Below are 21701 nucleotides of genomic sequence, written 5' to 3'. Positions count from 1 at the left end.
ATTTGAACAATGCGGGACACGAAAAGAAGGATGTTCTGCGTAAATTAAATGAATTAAATGCTATACTTCAGGACGACATGATATTTTTTACCATGTCGCCGACAATGCTAATGAAAAACGCAGTGATATTTGTGGCTGAAATAGCTCAGTTGGGAGAGCGTTAGACTGAAGATCTAAATGTCCCGGGTTTCGGCAATGACCTGTTTTAACATGGTGTACAACTTGTCCCAGTCATATGTTGCAGTAGGAAAAACAGTAACGGAAGTCAAGGTTTATGAACGTTCACCAGTCCGCTTCTCCCAGAGTAAACAATTTCTGAATAACATCTTCGAGTGGAACTGGTCTTCCTTCACCTGTAGAGACAGAATTGGGTAGCAATTGAAATCGTGTGTCACAATTGTTCACAAAAGCAGTGCAAATGCTTTTTTCTCTAAGAAAGAAACAGAATGAGCAGCAGATACAAAACCTATTTTCGACACCTAGCTTTACCAATATTAGCTTTAATGATGAAATTTTTCTCTCATTCCAAAACAAGTCTTTCTGAAATTTGAACAATGCGGGATACGAAAAGAAGGATGTTCTGCGTAAATTAAATGAATTAAATGCTATACTTCAGGACGACGTGATATTTTTTACCATGTCGCCGACAATGTTAATGAAAAACGCAGTGATATTTGTCGCCGAAATAGCTCAGTTGGGAGAGCGTTAGACTGAAGATCTAAAGGTCCCTGGTTCGATCCCGGGTTTCGGCAATGACCTGTTTTAACATGGTGTACAACTTGTCCCAGTCATATGTTGCAGTAGGAAAAACAGTAACGGAAGTCAAGGTTTATGAACGTTCACCAGTCCGCTTCTCCCAGAGTAAACAATTTCTGAATAACATCTTCGAGTGGAACTGGTCTTCCTTCACCTGTAGAGACAGAATTGGGTAGCAATTGAAATCGTGTGTCACAATTGTTCACAAAAGCAGTGCACATGCTTTTTTCTCTAAGAAAGAAACAGAATGAGCAGCAGATACAAAACCTATTTTCGACACCTAGCTTTACCAATATTAGCTTTAATGATGAAATTTTTCTCTCATTCCAAAACAAGTCTTTCTGAAATTTGAACAATGCGGGATACGAAAAGAAGGATGTTCTGCGTAAATTAAATGAATTAAATTCTATACTTCAGGACGACATGATATTTTTTACCATGTCGCCGACAATGCTAATGAAAAACGCAGTGATATTTGTGGCCGAAATAGCTCAGTTGGGAGAGCGTTAGACTGAAGATCTAAATGTCCCGGGTTTCAGCAATGACCTGTTTTAACATGGTGTACAACTTGTCCCAGTCATATGTTGCAGTAGGAAAAACAGTAACGGAAGTCAAGGTTTATGAACGTTCACCAGTCCGCTTCTCCCAGAGTAAACAATTTCTGAATAACATCTTCGAGTGGAACTGGTCTTCCTTCACCTGTAGAGACAGAATTGGGTAGCAATTGAAATCGTGTGTCACAATTGTTCACAAAAGCAGTGCAAATGCTTTTTTCTCTAAGAAAGAAACAGAATGAGCAGCAGATACAAAACCTATTTTCGACACCTAGCTTTACCAATATTAGCTTTAATGATGAAATTTTTCTCTCATTCCAAAACAAGTCTTTCTGAAATTTGAACAATGCGGGACACGAAAAGAAGGATGTTCTGCGTAAATTAAATGAATTAAATGCTATACTTCAGGACGACATGATATTTTTTACCATGTCGCCGACAATGCTAATGAAAAACGCAGTGATATTTGTGGCAGAAATAGCTCAGTTGGGAGAGCGTTAGACTGAAGATCTAAATGTCCCGGGTTTCGGCAATGACCTGTTTTAACATGGTGTACAACTTGTCCCAGTCATATGTTGCAGTAGGAAAAACAGTAACGGAAGTCAAGGTTTATGAACGTTCACCAGTCCGCTTCTCCCAGAGTAAACAATTTCTGAATAACATCTTCGAGTGGAACTGGTCTTCCTTCACCTGTAGAGACAGAATTGGGTAGCAATTGAAATCGTGTGTCACAATTGTTCACAAAAGCAGTGCAAATGCTTTTTTCTCTAAGAAAGAAACAGAATGAGCAGCAGATACAAAACCTATTTTCGACACCTAGCTTTACCAATATTAGCTTTAATGATGAAATTTTTCTCTCATTCCAAAACAAGTCTTTCTGAAATTTGAACAATGCGGGACACGAAAAGAAGGATGTTCTGCGTAAATTAAATGAATTAAATGCTATACTTCAGGACGACATGATATTTTTTACCATGTCGCCGACAATGCTAATGAAAAACGCAGTGATATTTGTGGCCGAAATAGCTCAGTTGGGAGAGCGTTAGACTGAAGATCTAAATGTCCCGGGTTTCGGCAATGACCTGTTTTAACATGGTGTACAACTTGTCCCAGTCATATGTTGCAGTAGGAAAAACAGTAACGGAAGTCAAGGTTTATGAACGTTCACCAGTCCGCTTCTCCCAGAGTAAACAATTTCTGAATAACATCTTCGAGTGGAACTGGTCTTCCTTCACCTGTAGAGACAGAATTGGGTAGCAATTGAAATCGTGTGTCACAATTGTTCACAAAAGCAGTGCAAATGCTTTTTTCTCTAAGAAAGAAACAGAATGAGCAGCAGATACAAAACCTATTTTCGACACCTAGCTTTACCAATATTAGCTTTAATGATGAAATTTTTCTCTCATTCCAAAACAAGTCTTTCTGAAATTTGAACAATGCGGGAAACGAAAAGAAGGATGTTCTGTGTAAATTAAATGAATTAAATGCTATACTTCAGGACGACGTGATATTTTTTACCATGTCGCCGACAATGTTAATGAAAAACGCAGTGATATTTGTCGCCGAAATAGCTCAGTTGGGAGAGCGTTAGACTGAAGATCTAAAGGTCCCTGGTTCGATCCCGGGTTTCGGCAATGACCTGTTTTAACATGGTGTACAACTTGTCCCAGTCATATGTTGCAGTAGGAAAAACAGTAACGGAAGTCAAGGTTTATGAACGTTCACCAGTCCGCTTCTCCCAGAGTAAACAATTTCTGAATAACATCTTCGAGTGGAACTGGTCTTCCTTCACCTGTAGAGACAGAATTGGGTAGCAATTGAAATCGTGTGTCACAATTGTTCACAAAAGCAGTGCAAATGCTTTTTTCTCTAAGAAAGAAACAGAATGAGCAGCAGATACAAAACCTATTTTCGACACCTAGCTTTACCAATATTAGCTTTAATGATGAAATTTTTCTCTCATTCCAAAACAAGTCTTTCTGAAATTTGAACAATGCGGGATACGAAAAGAAGGATGTTCTGCGTAAATTAAATGAATTAAATGCTATACTTCAGGACGACATGATATTTTTTACCATGTCGCCGACAATGCTAATGAAAAACGCAGTGATATTTGTGGCCGAAATAGCTCAGTTGGGAGAGCGTTAGACTGAAGATCTAAATGTCCCGGGTTTCGGCAATGACCTGTTTTAACATGGTGTACAACTTGTCCCAGTCATATGTTGCAGTAGGAAAAACAGTAACGGAAGTCAAGGTTTATGAACGTTCACCAGTCCGCTTCTCCCAGAGTAAACAATTTCTGAATAACATCTTCGAGTGGAACTGGTCTTCCTTCACCTGTAGAGACAGAATTGGGTAGCAATTGAAATCGTGTGTCACAATTGTTCACAAAAGCAGTGCAAATGCTTTTTTCTCTAAGAAAGAAACAGAATGAGCAGCAGATACAAAACCTATTTTCGACACCTAGCTTTACCAATATTAGCTTTAATGATGAAATTTTTCTCTCATTCCAAAACAAGTCTTTCTGAAATTTGAACAATGCGGGACACGAAAAGAAGGATGTTCTGCGTAAATTAAATGAATTAAATGCTATACTTCAGGACGACGTGATATTTTTTACCATGTCGCCGACAATGTTAATGAAAAACGCAGTGATATTTGTCGCCGAAATAGCTCAGTTGGGAGAGCGTTAGACTGAAGATCTAAAGGTCCCTGGTTCGATCCCGGGTTTCGGCAATGACCTGTTTTAACATGGTGTACAACTTGTCCCAGTCATATGTTGCAGTAGGAAAAAAAGTAACGGAAGTCAAGGTTTATGAACGTTCACCAGTCCGCTTCTCCCAGAGTAAACAATTTCTGAATAACATCTTCGAGTGGAACTGGTCTTCCTTCACCTGTAGAGACAGAATTGGGTAGCAATTGAAATCGTGTGTCACAATTGTTCACAAAAGCAGTGCAAATGCTTTTTTCTCTAAGAAAGAAACAGAATGAGCAGCAGATACAAAACCTATTTTCGACACCTAGCTTTACCAATATTAGCTTTAATGATGAAATTTTTCTCTCATTCCAAAACAAGTCTTTCTGAAATTTGAACAATGCGGGACACGAAAAGAAGGATGTTCTGCGTAAATTAAATGAATTAAATGCTATACTTCAGGACGACATGATATTTTTTACCATGTCGCCGACAATGCTAATGAAAAACGCAGTGATATTTGTGGCCGAAATAGCTCAGTTGGGAGAGCGTTAGACTGAAGATCTAAATGTCCCGGGTTTCGGCAATGACCTGTTTTAACATGGTGTACAACTTGTCCCAGTCATATGTTGCAGTAGGAAAAACAGTAACGGAAGTCAAGGTTTATGAACGTTCACCAGTCCGCTTCTCCCAGAGTAAACAATTTCTGAATAACATCTTCGAGTGGAACTGGTCTTCCTTCACCTGTAGAGACAGAATTGGGTAGCAATTGAAATCGTGTGTCACAATTGTTCACAAAAGCAGTGCAAATGCTTTTTTCTCTAAGAAAGAAACAGAATGAGCAGCAGATACAAAACCTATTTTCGACACCTAGCTTTACCAATATTAGCTTTAATGATGAAATTTTTCTCTCATTCCAAAACAAGTCTTTCTGAAATTTGAACAATGCGGGACACGAAAAGAAGGATGTTCTGCGTAAATTAAATGAATTAAATGCTATACTTCAGGACGACATGATATTTTTTACCATGTCGCCGACAATGCTAATGAAAAACGCAGTGATATTTGTGGCCGAAATAGCTCAGTTGGGAGAGCGTTAGACTGAAGATCTAAATGTCCCGGGTTTCGGCAATGACCTGTTTTAACATGGTGTACAACTTGTCCCAGTCATATGTTGCAGTAGGAAAAACAGTAACGGAAGTCAAGGTTTATGAACGTTCACCAGTCCGCTTCTCCCAGAGTAAACAATTTCTGAATAACATCTTCGAGTGGAACTGGTCTTCCTTCACCTGTAGAGACAGAATTGGGTAGCAATTGAAATCGTGTGTCACAATTGTTCACAAAAGCAGTGCAAATGCTTTTTTCTCTAAGAAAGAAACAGAATGAGCAGCAGATACAAAACCTATTTTCGACACCTAGCTTTACCAATATTAGCTTTAATGATGAAATTTTTCTCTCATTCCAAAACAAGTCTTTCTGAAATTTGAACAATGCGGGACACGAAAAGAAGGATGTTCTGCGTAAATTAAATGAATTAAATTCTATACTTCAGGACGACATGATATTTTTTACCATGTTGCCGACAATGCTAATGAAAAACGCAGTGATATTTGTGGCCGAAATAGCTCAGTTGGGAGAGCGTTAGACTGAAGATCTAAATGTCCCGGGTTTCGGCAATGACCTGTTTTAACATGGTGTACAACTTGTCCCAGTCATATGTTGTAGTAGGAAAAACAGTAACGGAAGTGAAGGTTCATGAACGTTAACACGTCCGCTTCTCCCAGAGTAAACAATTTCTGAATAACATCTTCGAGTGAAACTGGTCTTCCTTCACCTGTAGAGACAGAATTGGGTAGCAATTGAAATCGTGTGTCACAATTGTTCACAAAAGCAGTGCAAATGCTTTTTTCTCTAAGAAAGAAACAGAATGAGCAGCAGATACAAAACCTATTTTTGACACCTAGCTTTACCAATATTAGCTTTAATGATGAAATTTTTCTCTCATTCTAAAACAAGTCTTTCTGAAATTTGAACAATGCGGGACACGAAAAGAAGGATGTTCTGCGTAAATTAAATGAATTAAATGCTATACTTCAGGACGACGTGATATTTTTTACCATGTCGCCGACAATGTTAATGAAAAACGCAGCGATATATGTGGCCGAAATAGCTCAGTTGGGAGAGCGTTAGACTGAAGATCTAAAGGTCCCTGGTTCGATCCCGGGTTTCGGCAATGACCTGTTTTAACATGGTGTACAACTTCTCCCAGTCATATGTTGTAGTAGGAAAAACAGTAACGGAAGTGAAGGTTCATGAACGTTCACCAGTCCGCTTCTCCCAGAGTAAACAATTTCTGAATAACATCTTCGAGTGGAACTGGTCTTCCTTCACCTGTAGAGACAGAATTGGGTAGCAATTGAAATCGTGTGTCACAATTGTTCACAAAAGCAGTGCAAATGCTTTTTTCTCTAAGAAAGAAACAGAATGAGCAGCAGATACAAAACCTATTTTCGACACCTAGCTTTACCAATATTAGCTTTAATGATGAAATTTTTCTCTCATTCCAAAACAAGTCTTTCTGAAATTTGAACAATGCGGGACACGAAAAGAAGGATGTTCTGCGTAAATTAAATGAATTAAATGCTATACTTCAGGACGACGTGATATTTTTTACCATGTCGCCGACAATGTTAATGAAAAACGCAGTGATATATGTGGCCGAAATAGCTCAGTTGGGAGAGCGTTAGACTGAAGATCTAAAGGTCCCGGGTTTCGGCAATGACCTGTTTTAACATGGTGTACAACTTGTCCCAGTCATATGTTGTAGTAGGAAAAACAGTAACGGAAGTGAAGGTTCATGAACGTTAACACGTCCGCTTCTCCCAGAGTAAACAATTTCTGAATAACATCTTCGAGTGGAACTGGTCTTCCTTCACCTGTAGGGACAGAATTGGGTAGCAATTGAAATCGTGTGTCACAATTGTTCACAAAAGCAGTGCAAATACTTTTTTCTCTAAGAAAGAAACAGAATGAGCAGCAGATACAAAACCTATTTTCGACACCTAGCTTTACCAATATTAGCTTTAATGATGAAATTTTTCTCTCATTCCAAAACAAGTCTTTCTGAAATTTGAACAATGCGGGACACGAAAAGAAGGATGTTCTGCGTAAATTAAATGAATTAAATGCTATACTTCAGGACGACGTGATATTTTTTACCATGTCGCCGACAATGTTAATGAAAAACGCAGTGATATATGTGGCCGAAATAGCTCAGTTGGGAGAGCGTTAGACTGAAGATCTAAAGGTCCCTGGTTCGATCCCGGGTTTCGGCAATGACCTGTTTTAACATGGTGTACAACTTGTCCCAGTCATATGTTGCAGTAGGAAAAACAGTAACGGAAGTCAAGGTTTATGAACGTTCACCAGTCCGCTTCTCCCAGAGTAAACAATTTCTGAATAACATCTTCGAGTGGAACTGGTCTTCCTTCACCTGTAGAGACAGAATTGGGTAGCAATTGAAATCGTGTGTCACAATTGTTCACAAAAGCAGTGCAAATGCTTTTTTCTCTAAGAAAGAAACAGAATGAGCAGCAGATACAAAACCTATTTTCGACACCTAGCTTTACCAATATTAGCTTTAATGATGAAATTTTTCTCTCATTCCAAAACAAGTCTTTCTGAAATTTGAACAATGCGGGACACGAAAAGAAGGATGTTCTGCGTAAATTAAATGAATTAAATGCTATACTTCAGGACGACGTGATATTTTTTACCATGTCGCCGACAATGTTAATGAAAAACGCAGTGATATATGTGGCCGAAATAGCTCAGTTGGGAGAGCGTTAGACTGAAGATCTAAAGGTCCCGGGTTTCGGCAATGACCTGTTTTAACATGGTGTACAACTTGTCCCAGTCATATGTTGCAGTAGGAAAAACAGTAACGGAAGTCAAGGTTTATGAACGTTCACCAGTCCGCTTCTCCCAGAGTAAGCAATTTCTGAATAACATCTTCGAGTGGAACTGGTCTTCCTTCACCTGTAGAGACAGAATTGGGTAGCAATTGAAATCGTGTGTCACAATTGTTCACAAAAGCAGTGCAAATGCTTTTTTCTCTAAGAAAGAAACAGAATGAGCAGCAGATACAAAACCTATTTTCGACACCTAGCTTTACCAATATTAGCTTTAATGATGAAATTTTTCTCTCATTCCAAAACAAGTCTTTCTGAAATTTTAACAATAAGGGACACGAAAAGAAGGATGTTCTGCGTAAATTAAATGAATTAAATGCTATACTTCAGGACGACGTGATATTTTTTACCATGTCGCCGACAATGTTAATGAAAAACGCAGTGATATTTGTGGCCGAAATAGCTCACTTGGGAGAGCGTTAGACTGAAGATCTAAATGTCCCGGGTTTCAGCAATGACCTGTTTTAACATGGTGTACAACTTCTCCCAGTCATATGTTGTAGTAGGAAAAACAGTAACGGAAGTGAAGGTTCATGAACGTTCACACATCCGCTTCTCCCAGAGTAAACAATTTCTGAATAACATCTTCGAGTGGAACTGGTCTTCCTTCACCTGTAGAGACAGAATTGGGTAGCAATTGAAATCGTGTGTCACAATTGTTCACAAAAGCAGTGCAAATGCTTTTTTCTCTAAGAAAGAAACAGAATGAGCAGCAGATACAAAACCTATTTTCGACACCTAGCTTTACCAATATTAGCTTTAATGATGAAATTTTTCTCTCATTCCAAAACAAGTCTTTCTGAAATTTGAACAATGCGGGACACGAAAAGAAGGATGTTCTGCGTAAATTAAATGAATTAAATGCTATACTTCAGGACGACGTGATATTTTTTACCATGTCGCCGACAATGTTAATGAAAAACGCAGTGATATATGTGGCCGAAATAGCTCAGTTGGGAGAGCGTTAGACTGAAGATCTAAAGGTCCCTGGTTCGATCCCGGGTTTCGGCAATGACCTGTTTTAACATGGTGTACAACTTGTCCCAGTCATATGTTGCAGTAGGAAAAACAGTAACGGAAGTCAAGGTTTATGAACGTTCACCAGTCCGCTTCTCCCAGAGTAAACAATTTCTGAATAACATCTTCGAGTGGAACTGGTCTTCCTTCACCTGTAGAGACAGAATTGGGTAGCAATTTAAATCGTGTGTCACAATTGTTCAAAAAAGCAGTGCAAATGCTTTTTTCTCTAAGAAAGAAACAGAATGAGCAGCAGATACAAAACCTATTTTCGACACCTAGCTTTACCAATATTAGCTTTAATGATGAAATTTTTCTCTCATTCCAAAACAAGTCTTTCTGAAATTTGAACAATGCGGGATACGAAAAGAAGGATGTTCTGCGTAAATTAAATGAATTAAATGCTATACTTCAGGACGACATGATATTTTTTACCATGTCGCCGACAATGCTAATGAAAAACGCAGTGATATTTGTGGCCGAAATAGCTCAGTTGGGAGAGCGTTAGACTGAAGATCTAAATGTCCCGGGTTTCGGCAATGACCTGTTTTAACATGGTGTACAACTTGTCCCAGTCATATGTTGTAGTAGGAAAAACAGTAACGGAAGTGAAGGTTCATGAACGTTAACACGTCCGCTTCTCCCAGAGTAAACAATTTCTGAATAACATCTTCGAGTGGAACTGGTCTTCCTTCACCTGTAGAGACAGAATTGGGTAGCAATTGAAATCGTGTGTCACAATTGTTCACAAAAGCAGTGCAAATGCTTTTTTCTCTAAGAAAGAAACAGAATGAGCAGCAGATACAAAACCTATTTTCGACACCTAGCTTTACCAATATTAGCTTTAATGATGAAATTTTTCTCTCATTCCAAAACAAGTCTTTCTGAAAATTTAACAATGCGGGACACGAAAAGAAGGATGTTCTGCGTAAATTAAATGAATTAAATGCTATACTTCAGGACGACGTGATATTTTTTACCATGTCGCCGACAATGTTAATGAAAAACGCAGTGATATATGTGGCCGAAATAGCTCAGTTGGGAGAGCGTTAGACTGAAGATCTAAAGGTCCCTGGTTCGATCCCGGGTTTCGGCAATGACCTGTTTTAACATGGTGTACAACTTCTCCCAGTCATATGTTGTAGTAGGAAAAACAGTAACGGAAGTGAAGGTTCATGAACGTTAACACGTCCGCTTCTCCCAGAGTAAACAATTTCTGAAGAACATCTTCGAGTGAAACTGGTCTTCCTTCACCTGTAGAGACAGAATTGGGTAGCAATTGAAATCGTGTGTCACAATTGTTCACAAAAGCAGTGCAAATGCTTTTTTCTCTAAGAAAGAAACAGAATGAGCAGCAGATACAAAACCTATTTTTGACACCTAGCTTTACCAATATTAGCTTTAATGATGAAATTTTTCTCTCATTCTAAAACAAGTCTTTCTGAAATTTGAACAATGCGGGACACGAAAAGAAGGATGTTCTGCGTAAATTAAATGAATTAAATGCTATACTTCAGGACGACGTGATATTTTTTACCATGTCGCCGACAATGTTAATGAAAAACGCAGTGATATATGTGGCCGAAATAGCTCAGTTGGGAGAGCGTTAGACTGAAGATCTAAAGGTCCCTGGTTCGATCCCGGGTTTCGGCAATGACCTGTTTTAACATGGTGTACAACTTGTCCCAGTCATATGTTGCAGTAGGAAAAACAGTAACGGAAGTCAAGGTTTATGAACGTTCACCAGTCCGCTTCTCCCAGAGTAAACAATTTCTGAATAACATCTTCGAGTGGAACTGGTCTTCCTTCACCTGTAGAGACAGAATTGGGTAGCAATTGAAATCGTGTGTCACAATTGTTCACAAAAGCAGTGCAAATGCTTTTTTCTCTAAGAAAGAAACAGAATGAGCAGCAGATACAAAACCTATTTTCGACACCTAGCTTTACCAATATTAGCTTTAATGATGAAATTTTTCTCTCATTCCAAAACAAGTCTTTCTGAAATTTGAACAATGCGGGACACGAAAAGAAGGATGTTCTGCGTAAATTAAATGAATTAAATGCTATACTTCAGGACGACGTGATATTTTTTACCATGTCGCCGACAATGTTAATGAAAAACGCAGTGATATTTGTGGCCGAAATAGCTCAGTTGGGAGAGCGTTAGACTGAAGATCTAAATGTCCCGGGTTTCGGCAATGACCTGTTTTAACATGGTGTACAACTTCTCCCAGTCATATGTTGTAGTAGGAAAAACAGTAACGGAAGTCAAGGTTCATGAACGTTCACACGTCCGCTTCTCCCAGAGTAAACAATTTCTGAATAACATCTTCGAGTGGAACTGGTCTTCCTTCACCTGTAGAGACAGAATTGGGTAGCAATTGAAATCGTGTGTCACAATTGTTCAGAAAAGCAGTGCAAATGCTTTTTTCTCTAAGAAAGAAACAGAATGAGCAGCAGATACAAAACCTATTTTCGACACCTAGCTTTACCAATATTAGCTTTAATGATGAAATTTTTCTCTCATTCCAAAACAAGTCTTTCTGAAATTTGAACAATGCGGGACACGAAAAGAAGGATGTTCTGCGTAAATTAAATGAATTAAATGCTATACTTCAGGACGACGTGATATTTTTTACCATGTCGCCGACAATGTTAATGAAAAACGCAGTAATATATGTGGCCGAAATAGCTCAGTTGGGAGAGCGTTAGACTGAAGATCTAAAGGTCCCTGGTTCGATCCCGGGTTTCGGCAATGACCTGTTTTAACATGGTGTACAACTTGTCCCAGTCATATGTTGCAGTAGGAAAAACAGTAACGGAAGTCAAGGTTTATGAACGTTCACCAGTCCGCTTCTCCCAGAGTAAACAATTTCTGAATAACATCTTCGAGTGGAACTGGTCTTCCTTCACCTGTAGAGACAGAATTGGGTAGCAATTTAAATCGTGTGTCACAATTGTTCAAAAAAGCAGTGCAAATGCTTTTTTCTCTAAGAAAGAAACAGAATGAGCAGCAGATACAAAACCTATTTTCGACACCTAGCTTTACCAATATTAGCTTTAATGATGAAATTTTTCTCTCATTCCAAAACAAGTCTTTCTGAAATTTGAACAATGCGGGACACGAAAAGAAGGATGTTCTGTGTAAATTAAATGAATTAAATGCTATACTTCAGGACGACGTGATATTTTTTACCATGTCGCCGACAATGTTAATGAAAAACGCAGTGATGTATGTGGCCGAAATAGCTCAGTTGGGAGAGCGTTAGACTGAAGATCTAAAGGTCCCTAGTTCGATCCCGGGTTTCGGCAATGACCTGTTTTAACATGGTGTACAACTTCTCCCAGTCATATGTTGCAGTAGGAAAAACAGTAACGGAAGTCAAGGTTCATGAACGTTCACACGTCCGCTTCTCCCAGAGTAAACAATTTCTGAATAACATCTTCTAGTGGAACTGGTCTTCCTTCACCTGTAGAGACAGAATTGGGTAGCAATTTAAATCGTGTGTCACAATTGTTCAAAAAAGCAGTGCAAATGCTTTTTTCTCTAAGAAAGAAACAGAATGAGCAGCAGATACAAAACCTATTTTCGACACCTAGCTTTACCAATATTAGCTTTAATGATGAAATTTTTCTCTCATTCCAAAACAAGTCTTTCTGAAATTTGAACAATGCGGGACACGAAAAGAAGGATGTTCTGCGTAAATTAAATGAATTAAATGCTATACTTCAGGACGACGTGATATTTTTTACCATGTCGCCGACAATGTTAATGAAAAACGCAGTGATATATGTGGCCGAAATAGCTCAGTTGGGAGAGCGTTAGACTGAAGATCTAAATGTCCCGGGTTTCGGCAATGACCTGTTTTAACATGGTGTACAACTTGTCCCAGTCATATGTTGCAGTAGGAAAAACAGTAACGGAAGTCAAGGTTTATGAACGTTCACCAGTCCGCTTCTCCCAGAGTAAACAATTTCTGAATAACATCTTCTAGTGCAGGGGTGGGCAGATTCAGTCCTGGAGGGCCGCAGTGGTTGCAGGTTTTTGTTCCAACCCAGTTGCTTAATTAAAAAACAATCCTTGTCAATTATTTAATTTCATGGCTTGCTATTTCTTTAACTCTTCCATGTCAAGTCATTCTCATATCCTAGATTTTTTTTCCTTTCTAAGGATATCATCCAAAAGATTTGAGTTATTCTCAGTGCTTCACTTTTTTCTCTTCACTTTCCAAGTATTTTATTAAACCCAATAGTGCATGATAAGTACACACAGGTGTAAATGGTAACAAGCTAAATGGAGAAATGCTGGTCTCTTTTGTCATTTGCCTTTTATTGCTAATTAGGAGCAATTAAAAACCGAGAGTACAGCTGTTTAAGACTAAAATAAGCAATAAGGGTTCAAAATCTTAACGAGCGAGACAACTAAAGTGAAGCTGAAGTGTTACTTGAGCAATAAGGGCTTCTTATTAAGCAACTGGGTTGGAGCAAAAACCTGCAGCCACTGCGGCCCTCCAGGACTGAATCTGCCCACCCCTGTTCTAGTGGAACTGGTCTTCCTTCCCCTGTAGAGACAGAATTGGGTAGCAATTTAAATCGTGTGTCACAATTGTTCAAAAAAGCAGTGCAAATGCTCTTTTCTCTAAGAAAGAAAGAGAATGAGCAGCAGATACAAAACCTATTTTCGACACCTAGCTTTACCAATATTAGCTTTAATGATGAAATTTTTCTCTCATTCCAAAACAAGTCTTTCTGAAATTTGAACAATGCGGGACACGAAAAGAAGGATGTTCTGCGTAAATTAAATGAATTAAATGCTATACTTCAGGACGACATGATATTTTTTACCATGTCGCCGACAATGCTAATGAAAAACGCAGTGATATTTGTGGCCGAAATAGCTCAGTTGGGAGAGCGTTAGACTGAAGATCTAAATGTCCCGGGTTTCGGCAATGACCTGTTTTAACATGGTGTACAACTTGTCCCAGTCATATGTTGTAGTAGGAAAAACAGTAACGGAAGTCAAGGTTTATGAACGTTCACCAGTCCGCTTCTCCCAGAGTAAGCAATTTCTGAATAACATCTTCGAGTGGAACTGGTCTTCCTTCACCTGTAGAGACAGAATTGGGTAGCAATTGAAATCGTGTGTCACAATTGTTCACAAAAGCAGTGCAAATGCTTTTTTCTCTAAGAAAGAAACAGAATGAGCAGCAGATACAAAACCTATTTTCGACACCTAGCTTTACCAATATTAGCTTTAATGATGAAATTTTTCTCTCATTCCAAAACAAGTCTTTCTGAAATTTTAACAATAAGGGACACGAAAAGAAGGATGTTCTGCGTAAATTAAATGAATTAAATGCTATACTTCAGGACGACGTGATATTTTTTACCATGTCGCCGACAATGTTAATGAAAAACGCAGTGATATTTGTGGCCGAAATAGCTCAGTTGGGAGAGCGTTAGACTGAAGATCTAAATGTCCCGGGTTTCGGCAATGACCTGTTTTAACATGGTGTACAACTTCTCCCAGTCATATGTTGTAGTAGGAAAAACAGTAACGGAAGTGAAGGTTCATGAACGTTCACACATCCGCTTCTCCCAGAGTAAACAATTTCTGAATAACATCTTCGAGTGGAACTGGTCTTCCTTCACCTGTAGAGACAGAATTGGGTAGCAATTGAAATCGTGTGTCACAATTGTTCACAAAAGCAGTGCAAATGCTTTTTTCTCTAAGAAAGAAACAGAATGAGCAGCAGATACAAAACCTATTTTCGACACCTAGCTTTACCAATATTAGCTTTAATGATGACATTTTTCTCTCATTGGAAAACAAGTCTTTCTGAAAATTTAACAATGCGGGACACGAAAAGAAGGATGTTCTGCGTAAATTAAATGAATTAAATGCTATACTTCAGGACGACGTGATATTTTTTACCATGTCGCCGACAATGTTAATGAAAAACGCAGTGATATATGTGGCCGAAATAGCTCAGTTGGGAGAGCGTTAGACTGAAGATCTAAAGGTCCCTGGTTCGATCCCGGGTTTCGGCAATGACCTGTTTTAACATGGTGTACAACTTGTCCCAGTCATATGTTGCAGTAGGAAAAACAGTAACGGAAGTCAAGGTTTATGAACGTTCACCAGTCCGCTTCTCCCAGAGTAAACAATTTCTGAATAACATCTTCGAGTGGAACTGGTCTTCCTTCACCTGTAGAGACAGAATTGGGTAGCAATTTAAATCGTGTGTCACAATTGTTCAAAAAAGCAGTGCAAATGCTCTTTTCTCTAAGAAAGAAACAGAATGAGCAGCAGATACAAAACCTATTTTCGACACCTAGCTTTACCAATATTAGCTTTAATGATGAAATTTTTCTCTCATTCCAAAACAAGTCTTTCTGAAATTTGAACAATGCGGGATACGAAAAGAAGGATGTTCTGCGTAAATTAAATGAATTAAATGCTATACTTCAGGACGACATGATATTTTTTACCATGTCGCCGACAATGCTAATGAAAAACGCAGTGATATTTGTGGCCGAAATAGCTCAGTTGGGAGAGCGTTAGACTGAAGATCTAAATGTCCCGGGTTTCGGCAATGACCTGTTTTAACATGGTGTACAACTTGTCCCAGTCATATGTTGTAGTAGGAAAAACAGTAACGGAAGTGAAGGTTCATGAACGTTAACACGTCCGCTTCTCCCAGAGTAAACAATTTCTGAATAACATCTTCGAGTGGAACTGGTCTTCCTTCACCTGTAGAGACAGAATTGGGTAGCAATTGAAATCGTGTGTCACAATTGTTCACAAAAGCAGTGCAAATGCTTTTTTCTCTAAGAAAGAAACAGAATGAGCAGCAGATACAAAACCTATTTTCGACACCTAGCTTTACCAATATTAGCTTTAATGATGAAATTTTTCTCTCATTCCAAAACAAGTCTTTCTGAAATTTGAACAATGCGGGACACGAAAAGAAGGATGTTCTGCGTAAATTAAATGAATTAAATGCTATACTTCAGGACGACGTGATATTTTTTACCATGTCGCCGACAATGTTAATGAAAAACGCAGTGATATATGTGGCCGAAATAGCTCAGTTGGGAGAGCGTTAGACTGAAGATCTAAAGGTCCCTGGTTCGATCCCGGGTTTCGGCAATGACCTGTTTTAACATGGTGTACAACTTGTCCCAGTCATATGTTGCAGTAGGAAAAACAGTAACGGAAGTCAAGGTTTATGAACGTTCACCAGTCCGCTTCTCCCAGAGTAAACAATTTCTGAATAACATCTTCGAGTGGAACTGGTCTTCCTTCACCTGTAGAGACAGAATTGGGTAGCAATTGAAATCGTGTGTCACAATTGTTCACAAAAGCAGTACAAATGCTTTTTTCTCTAAGAAAGAAACAGAATGAGCAGCAGATACAAAACCTATTTTCGACACCTAGCTTTACCAATATTAGCTTTAATGATGAAATTTTTCTCTCATTCCAAAACAAGTCTTTCTGAAATTTGAACAATGCGGGACACGAAAAGAAGGATGTTCTGCATAAATTAAATGAATTAAATGCTATACTTCAGGACGACGTGATATTATTTACCATGTCGCCGACAATGTTAATGAAAAACGCAGTGATATTTGTGGCCGAAATAGCTCAGTTGGGAGAGCGTTAGACTGAAGATCTAAATGTCCCGGGTTTCGGCAATGACCTGTTTTAACATGGTGTACAACTTGTCCCAGTCATATGTTGCAGTAGGAAAAACAGTAACGGAAGTCAAGGTTTATGAACGTTCACCAGTCCGCTTCTCCCAGAGTAAACAATTTCTGAATAACATCTTCGAGTGGAACTGGTCTTCCTTCACCTGTAGAGACAGAATTGGGTAGCAATTGAAATCGTGTGTCACAATTGTTCACAAAAGCAGTGCAAATGCTTTTTTCTCTAAGAAAGAAACAGAATGAGCAGCAGATACAAAACCTATTTTCGACACCTAGCTTTACCAATATTAGCTTTAATGATGAAATTTTTCTCTCATTCCAAAACAAGTCTTTCTGAAATTTGAACAATGCGGGACACGAAAAGAAGGATGTTCTGCGTAAATTAAATGAATTAAATGCTATACTTCAGGACGACGTGATATTTTTTACCATGTCGCCGACAATGTTAATGAAAAACGCAGTGATATTTGTGGCCGAAATAGCTCAGTTGGGAGAGCGTTAGACTGAAGATCTAAATGTCCCGGGTTTCGGCAATGACCTGTTTTAACATGGTGTACAACTTCTCCCAGTCATATGTTGTAGTAGGAAAAACAGTAACGGAAGTCAAGGTTCATGAACGTTCACACGTCCGCTTCTCCCAGAGTAAACAATTTCTGAATAACATCTTCGAGTGGAACTGGTCTTCCTTCACCTGTAGAGACAGAATTGGGTAGCAATTGAAATCGTGTGTCACAATTGTTCAGAAAAGCAGTGCAAATGCTTTTTTCTCTAAGAAAGAAACAGAATGAGCAGCAGATACAAAACCTATTTTCGACACCTAGCTTTACCAATATTAGCTTTAATGATGACATTTTTCTCTCATTGGAAAACAAGTCTTTCTGAAAATTTAACAATGCGGGACACGAAAAGAAGGATGTTCTGCGTAAATTAAATGAATTAAATGCTATACTTCAGGACGACGTGATATTTTTTACCATGTCGCCGACAATGTTAATGAAAAACGCAGTAATATATGTGGCCGAAATAGCTCAGTTGGGAGAGCGTTAGACTGAAGATCTAAAGGTCCCTGGTTCGATCCCGGGTTTCGGCAATGACCTGTTTTAACATGGTGTACAACTTGTCCCAGTCATATGTTGCAGTAGGAAAAACAGTAACGGAAGTCAAGGTTTATGAACGTTCACCAGTCCGCTTCTCCCAGAGTAAACAATTTCTGAATAACATCTTCGAGTGGAACTGGTCTTCCTTCACCTGTAGAGACAGAATTGGGTAGCAATTTAAATCGTGTGTCACAATTGTTCAAAAAAGCAGTACAAATGCTTTTTTCTCTAAGAAAGAAACAGAATGAGCAGCAGATACAAAACCTATTTTCGACACCTAGCTTTACCAATATTAGCTTTAATGATGAAATTTTTCTCTCATTCCAAAACAAGTCTTTCTGAAATTTGAACAATGCGGGACACGAAAAGAAGGATGTTCTGCGTAAATTAAATGAATTAAATGCTATACTTCAGGACGACATGATATTTTTTACCATGTCGCCGACAATGCTAATGAAAAACGCAGTGATATTTGTGGCCGAAATAGCTCAGTTGGGAGAGCGTTAGACTGAAGATCTAAATGTCCCGGGTTTCGGCAATGACCTGTTTTAACATGGTGTACAACTTGTCCCAGTCATATGTTGTAGTAGGAAAAACAGTAACGGAAGTGAAGGTTCATGAACGTTAACACGTCCGCTTCTCCCAGAGTAAACAATTTCTGAATAACATCTTCGAGTGGAACTGGTCTTCCTTCACCTGTAGAGACAGAATTGGGTAGCAATTGAAATCGTGTGTCACAATTGTTCACAAAAGCAGTGCAAATGCTTTTTTCTCTAAGAAAGAAACAGAATGAGCAGCAGATACAAAACCTATTTTCGACACCTAGCTTTACCAATATTAGCTTTAATGATGAAATTTTTCTCTCATTCCAAAACAACTCTTTCTGAAAATTTAACAATGCGGGACACGAAAAGAAGGATGTTCTGCGTAAATTAAATGAATTAAATGCTATACTTCAGGACGACGTGATATTTTTTACCATGTCGCCGACAATGTTAATGAAAAACGCAGTGATATATGTGGCTGAAATAGCTCAGTTGGGAGAGCGTTAGACTGAAGATCTAAAGGTCCCTGGTTCGATCCCGGGTTTCGGCAATGACCTGTTTTAACATGGTGTACAACTTGTCCCAGTCATATGTTGCAGTAGGAAAAACAGTAACGGAAGTCAAGGTTTATGAACGTTCACCAGTCCGCTTCTCCCAGAGTAAACAATTTCTGAATAACATCTTCGAGTGGAACTGGTCTTCCTTCACCTGTAGAGACAGAATTGGGTAGCAATTGAAATCGTGTGTCACAATTGTTCACAAAAGCAGTACAAATGCTTTTTTCTCTAAGAAAGAAACAGAATGAGCAGCAGATACAAAACCTATTTTCGACACCTAGCTTTACCAATATTAGCTTTAATGATGAAATTTTTCTCTCATTCCAAAACAAGTCTTTCTGAAATTTGAACAATGCGGGACACGAAAAGAAGGATGTTCTGCGTAAATTAAATGAATTAAATGCTATACTTCAGGACGACGTGATATTATTTACCATGTCGCCGACAATGTTAATGAAAAACGCAGTGATATATGTGGCCGAAATAGCTCAGTTGGGAGAGCGTTAGACTGAAGATCTAAATGTCCCGGGTTTCGGCAATGACCTGTTTTAACATGGTGTACAACTTGTCCCAGTCATATGTTGCAGTAGGAAAAACAGTAACGGAAGTCAAGGTTTATGAACGTTCACCAGTCCGCTTCTCCCAGAGTAAACAATTTCTGAATAACATCTTCGAGTGGAACTGGTCTTCCTTCACCTGTAGAGACAGAATTGGGTAGCAATTGAAATCGTGTGTCACAATTGTTCACAAAAGCAGTGCACATGCTTTTTTCTCTAAGAAAGAAACAGAATGAGCAGCAGATACAAAACCTATTTTCGACACCTAGCTTTACCAATATTAGCTTTAATGATGAAATTTTTCTCTCATTCCAAAACAAGTCTTTCTGAAATTTGAACAATGCGGGACACGAAAAGAAGGATGTTCTGCGTAAATTAAATGAATTAAATGCTATACTTCAGGACGACGTGATATTTTTTACCATATCGCCGACAATGTTAATGAAAAACGCAGTGATATTTGTGGCCGAAATAGCTCAGTTGGGAGAGCGTTAGACTGAAGATCTAAATGTCCCGGGTTTCGGCAATGACCTGTTTTAACATGGTGTACAACTTCTCCCAGTCATATGTTGTAGTAGGAAAAACAGTAACGGAAGTCAAGGTTCATGAACGTTCACACGTCCGCTTCTCCCAGAGTAAACAATTTCTGAATAACATCTTCGAGTGGAACTGGTCTTCCTTCACCTGTAGAGACAGAATTGGGTAGCAATTGAAATCGTGTGTCACAATTGTTCAGAAAAGCAGTGCAAATGCTTTTTTCTCTAAGAAAGAAACAGAATGAGCAGCAGATACAAAACCTATTTTCGACACCTAGCTTTACCAATATTAGCTTTAATGATGAAATTTTTCTCTCATTCCAAAACAAGTCTTTCTGAAATTTGAACAATGCGGGACACGAAAAGAAGGATGTTCTGCGTAAATTAAATGAATTAAATGCTATACTTCAGGACGACGTGATATTTTTTACCATGTCGCCGACAATGTTAATGAAAAACGCAGTAATATATGTGGCCGAAATAGCTCAGTTGGGAGAGCGTTAGACTGAAGATCTAAAGGTCCCTGGTTCGATGCCGGGTTTCGGCAATGACCTGTTTTAACATGGTGTACAACTTGTCCCAGTCATATGTTGCAGTAGGAAAAACAGTAACGGAAGTCAAGGTTTATGAACGTTCACCAGTCCGCTTCTCCCAGAGTAAACAATTTCTGAATAACATCTTCGAGTGGAACTGGTCTTCCTTCACCTGTAGAGACAGAATTGGGTAGCAATTTAAATCGTGTGTCACAATTGTTCAAAAAAGCAGTGCAAATGCTTTTTTCTCTAAGAAAGAAACAGAATGAGCAGCAGATACAAAACCTATTTTCGACACCTAGCTTTACCAATATTAGCTTTAATGATGAAATTTTTCTCTCATTCCAAAACAAGTCTTTCTGAAATTTGAACAATGCGGGACACGAAAAGAAGGATGTTCTGCGTAAATTAAATGAATTAAATGCTATACTTCAGGACGACGTGATATTTTTTACCATGTCGCCGACAATGTTAATGAAAAACGCAGTGATATATGTGGCCGAAATAGCTCAGTTGGGAGAGCGTTAGACTGAAGATCTAAATGTCCCGGGTTTCGGCAATGACCTGTTTTAACATGGTGTACAACTTGTCCCAGTCATATGTTGCAGTAGGAAAAACAGTAACGGAAGTCAAGGTTCATGAACGTTCACACGTCCGCTTCTCCCAGAGTAAACAATTTCTCAATAACATCTTCGAGTGGAACTGGTCTTCCTTCACCTGTAGAGACAGAATTGGGTAGCAATTGAAATCGTGTGTCACAATTGTTCACAAAAGCAGTGCACATGCTTTTTTCTCTAAGAAAGAAACAGAATGAGCAGCAGATACAAAACCTATTTTCGACACCTAGCTTTACCAATATTAGCTTTAATGATGAAATTTTTCTCTCATTCCAAAACAAGTCTTTCTGAAAATTTAACAATGCGGGACACGAAAAGAAGGATGTTCTGCGTAAATTAAATGAATTAAATGCTATACTTCAGGACGACGTGATATTTTTTACCATGTCGCCGACAATGTTAATGAAAAACGCAGTGATATTTGTGGCTGAAATAGCTCAGTTGGGAGAGCGTTAGACTGAAGATCTAAAGGTCCCTAGTTCGATCCCAGGTTTCGGCAATGACCTGTTTTAACATGGTGTACAACTTGTCCCAGTCATATGTTGCAGTAGGAAAA

General features: G+C 38.7%; 16 non-coding genes across 16 annotated transcripts; all 16 read left to right on the top strand.

Annotated features, from left to right (window-relative positions):
• Positions 1-679: 679 nt before the first annotated feature.
• Positions 680-752, top strand: trnaf-gaa (transfer RNA phenylalanine (anticodon GAA)). The gene has a single exon. It is a non-coding gene; the product is annotated as a tRNA-Phe (tRNA).
• A 2119-nt stretch (positions 753-2871) lies between these two features.
• On the top strand, positions 2872-2944 carry trnaf-gaa (transfer RNA phenylalanine (anticodon GAA)). The gene has a single exon. It is a non-coding gene; the product is annotated as a tRNA-Phe (tRNA).
• Positions 2945-3973: 1029 nt separating this feature from the next.
• On the top strand, positions 3974-4046 carry trnaf-gaa (transfer RNA phenylalanine (anticodon GAA)). Its single transcript has one exon. It is a non-coding gene; the product is annotated as a tRNA-Phe (tRNA).
• A 2119-nt stretch (positions 4047-6165) lies between these two features.
• On the top strand, positions 6166-6238 carry trnaf-gaa (transfer RNA phenylalanine (anticodon GAA)). Its single transcript has one exon. It is a non-coding gene; the product is annotated as a tRNA-Phe (tRNA).
• A 1029-nt stretch (positions 6239-7267) lies between these two features.
• trnaf-gaa (transfer RNA phenylalanine (anticodon GAA)) lies at positions 7268-7340 on the top strand. Its single transcript has one exon. It is a non-coding gene; the product is annotated as a tRNA-Phe (tRNA).
• A 1574-nt stretch (positions 7341-8914) lies between these two features.
• Positions 8915-8987, top strand: trnaf-gaa (transfer RNA phenylalanine (anticodon GAA)). The gene has a single exon. It is a non-coding gene; the product is annotated as a tRNA-Phe (tRNA).
• Positions 8988-10016: 1029 nt separating this feature from the next.
• Positions 10017-10089, top strand: trnaf-gaa (transfer RNA phenylalanine (anticodon GAA)). Its single transcript has one exon. It is a non-coding gene; the product is annotated as a tRNA-Phe (tRNA).
• A 484-nt stretch (positions 10090-10573) lies between these two features.
• trnaf-gaa (transfer RNA phenylalanine (anticodon GAA)) lies at positions 10574-10646 on the top strand. The gene has a single exon. It is a non-coding gene; the product is annotated as a tRNA-Phe (tRNA).
• Positions 10647-11675: 1029 nt separating this feature from the next.
• Positions 11676-11748, top strand: trnaf-gaa (transfer RNA phenylalanine (anticodon GAA)). The gene has a single exon. It is a non-coding gene; the product is annotated as a tRNA-Phe (tRNA).
• A 484-nt stretch (positions 11749-12232) lies between these two features.
• Positions 12233-12305, top strand: trnaf-gaa (transfer RNA phenylalanine (anticodon GAA)). The gene has a single exon. It is a non-coding gene; the product is annotated as a tRNA-Phe (tRNA).
• A 2666-nt stretch (positions 12306-14971) lies between these two features.
• Positions 14972-15044, top strand: trnaf-gaa (transfer RNA phenylalanine (anticodon GAA)). The gene has a single exon. It is a non-coding gene; the product is annotated as a tRNA-Phe (tRNA).
• A 1029-nt stretch (positions 15045-16073) lies between these two features.
• On the top strand, positions 16074-16146 carry trnaf-gaa (transfer RNA phenylalanine (anticodon GAA)). The gene has a single exon. It is a non-coding gene; the product is annotated as a tRNA-Phe (tRNA).
• A 1574-nt stretch (positions 16147-17720) lies between these two features.
• trnaf-gaa (transfer RNA phenylalanine (anticodon GAA)) lies at positions 17721-17793 on the top strand. The gene has a single exon. It is a non-coding gene; the product is annotated as a tRNA-Phe (tRNA).
• A 1029-nt stretch (positions 17794-18822) lies between these two features.
• trnaf-gaa (transfer RNA phenylalanine (anticodon GAA)) lies at positions 18823-18895 on the top strand. Its single transcript has one exon. It is a non-coding gene; the product is annotated as a tRNA-Phe (tRNA).
• A 1574-nt stretch (positions 18896-20469) lies between these two features.
• On the top strand, positions 20470-20542 carry trnaf-gaa (transfer RNA phenylalanine (anticodon GAA)). Its single transcript has one exon. It is a non-coding gene; the product is annotated as a tRNA-Phe (tRNA).
• Positions 20543-21571: 1029 nt separating this feature from the next.
• On the top strand, positions 21572-21644 carry trnaf-gaa (transfer RNA phenylalanine (anticodon GAA)). The gene has a single exon. It is a non-coding gene; the product is annotated as a tRNA-Phe (tRNA).
• Positions 21645-21701: the final 57 nt, after the last annotated feature.

This window comes from Erpetoichthys calabaricus, chromosome 5 (assembly GCF_900747795.2).
Source record: "Erpetoichthys calabaricus chromosome 5, fErpCal1.3, whole genome shotgun sequence".
Taxonomy (NCBI): Eukaryota; Metazoa; Chordata; class Cladistia; order Polypteriformes; family Polypteridae; genus Erpetoichthys; species Erpetoichthys calabaricus.
This window is presented reverse-complemented; position numbering and strand designations above follow the sequence as displayed.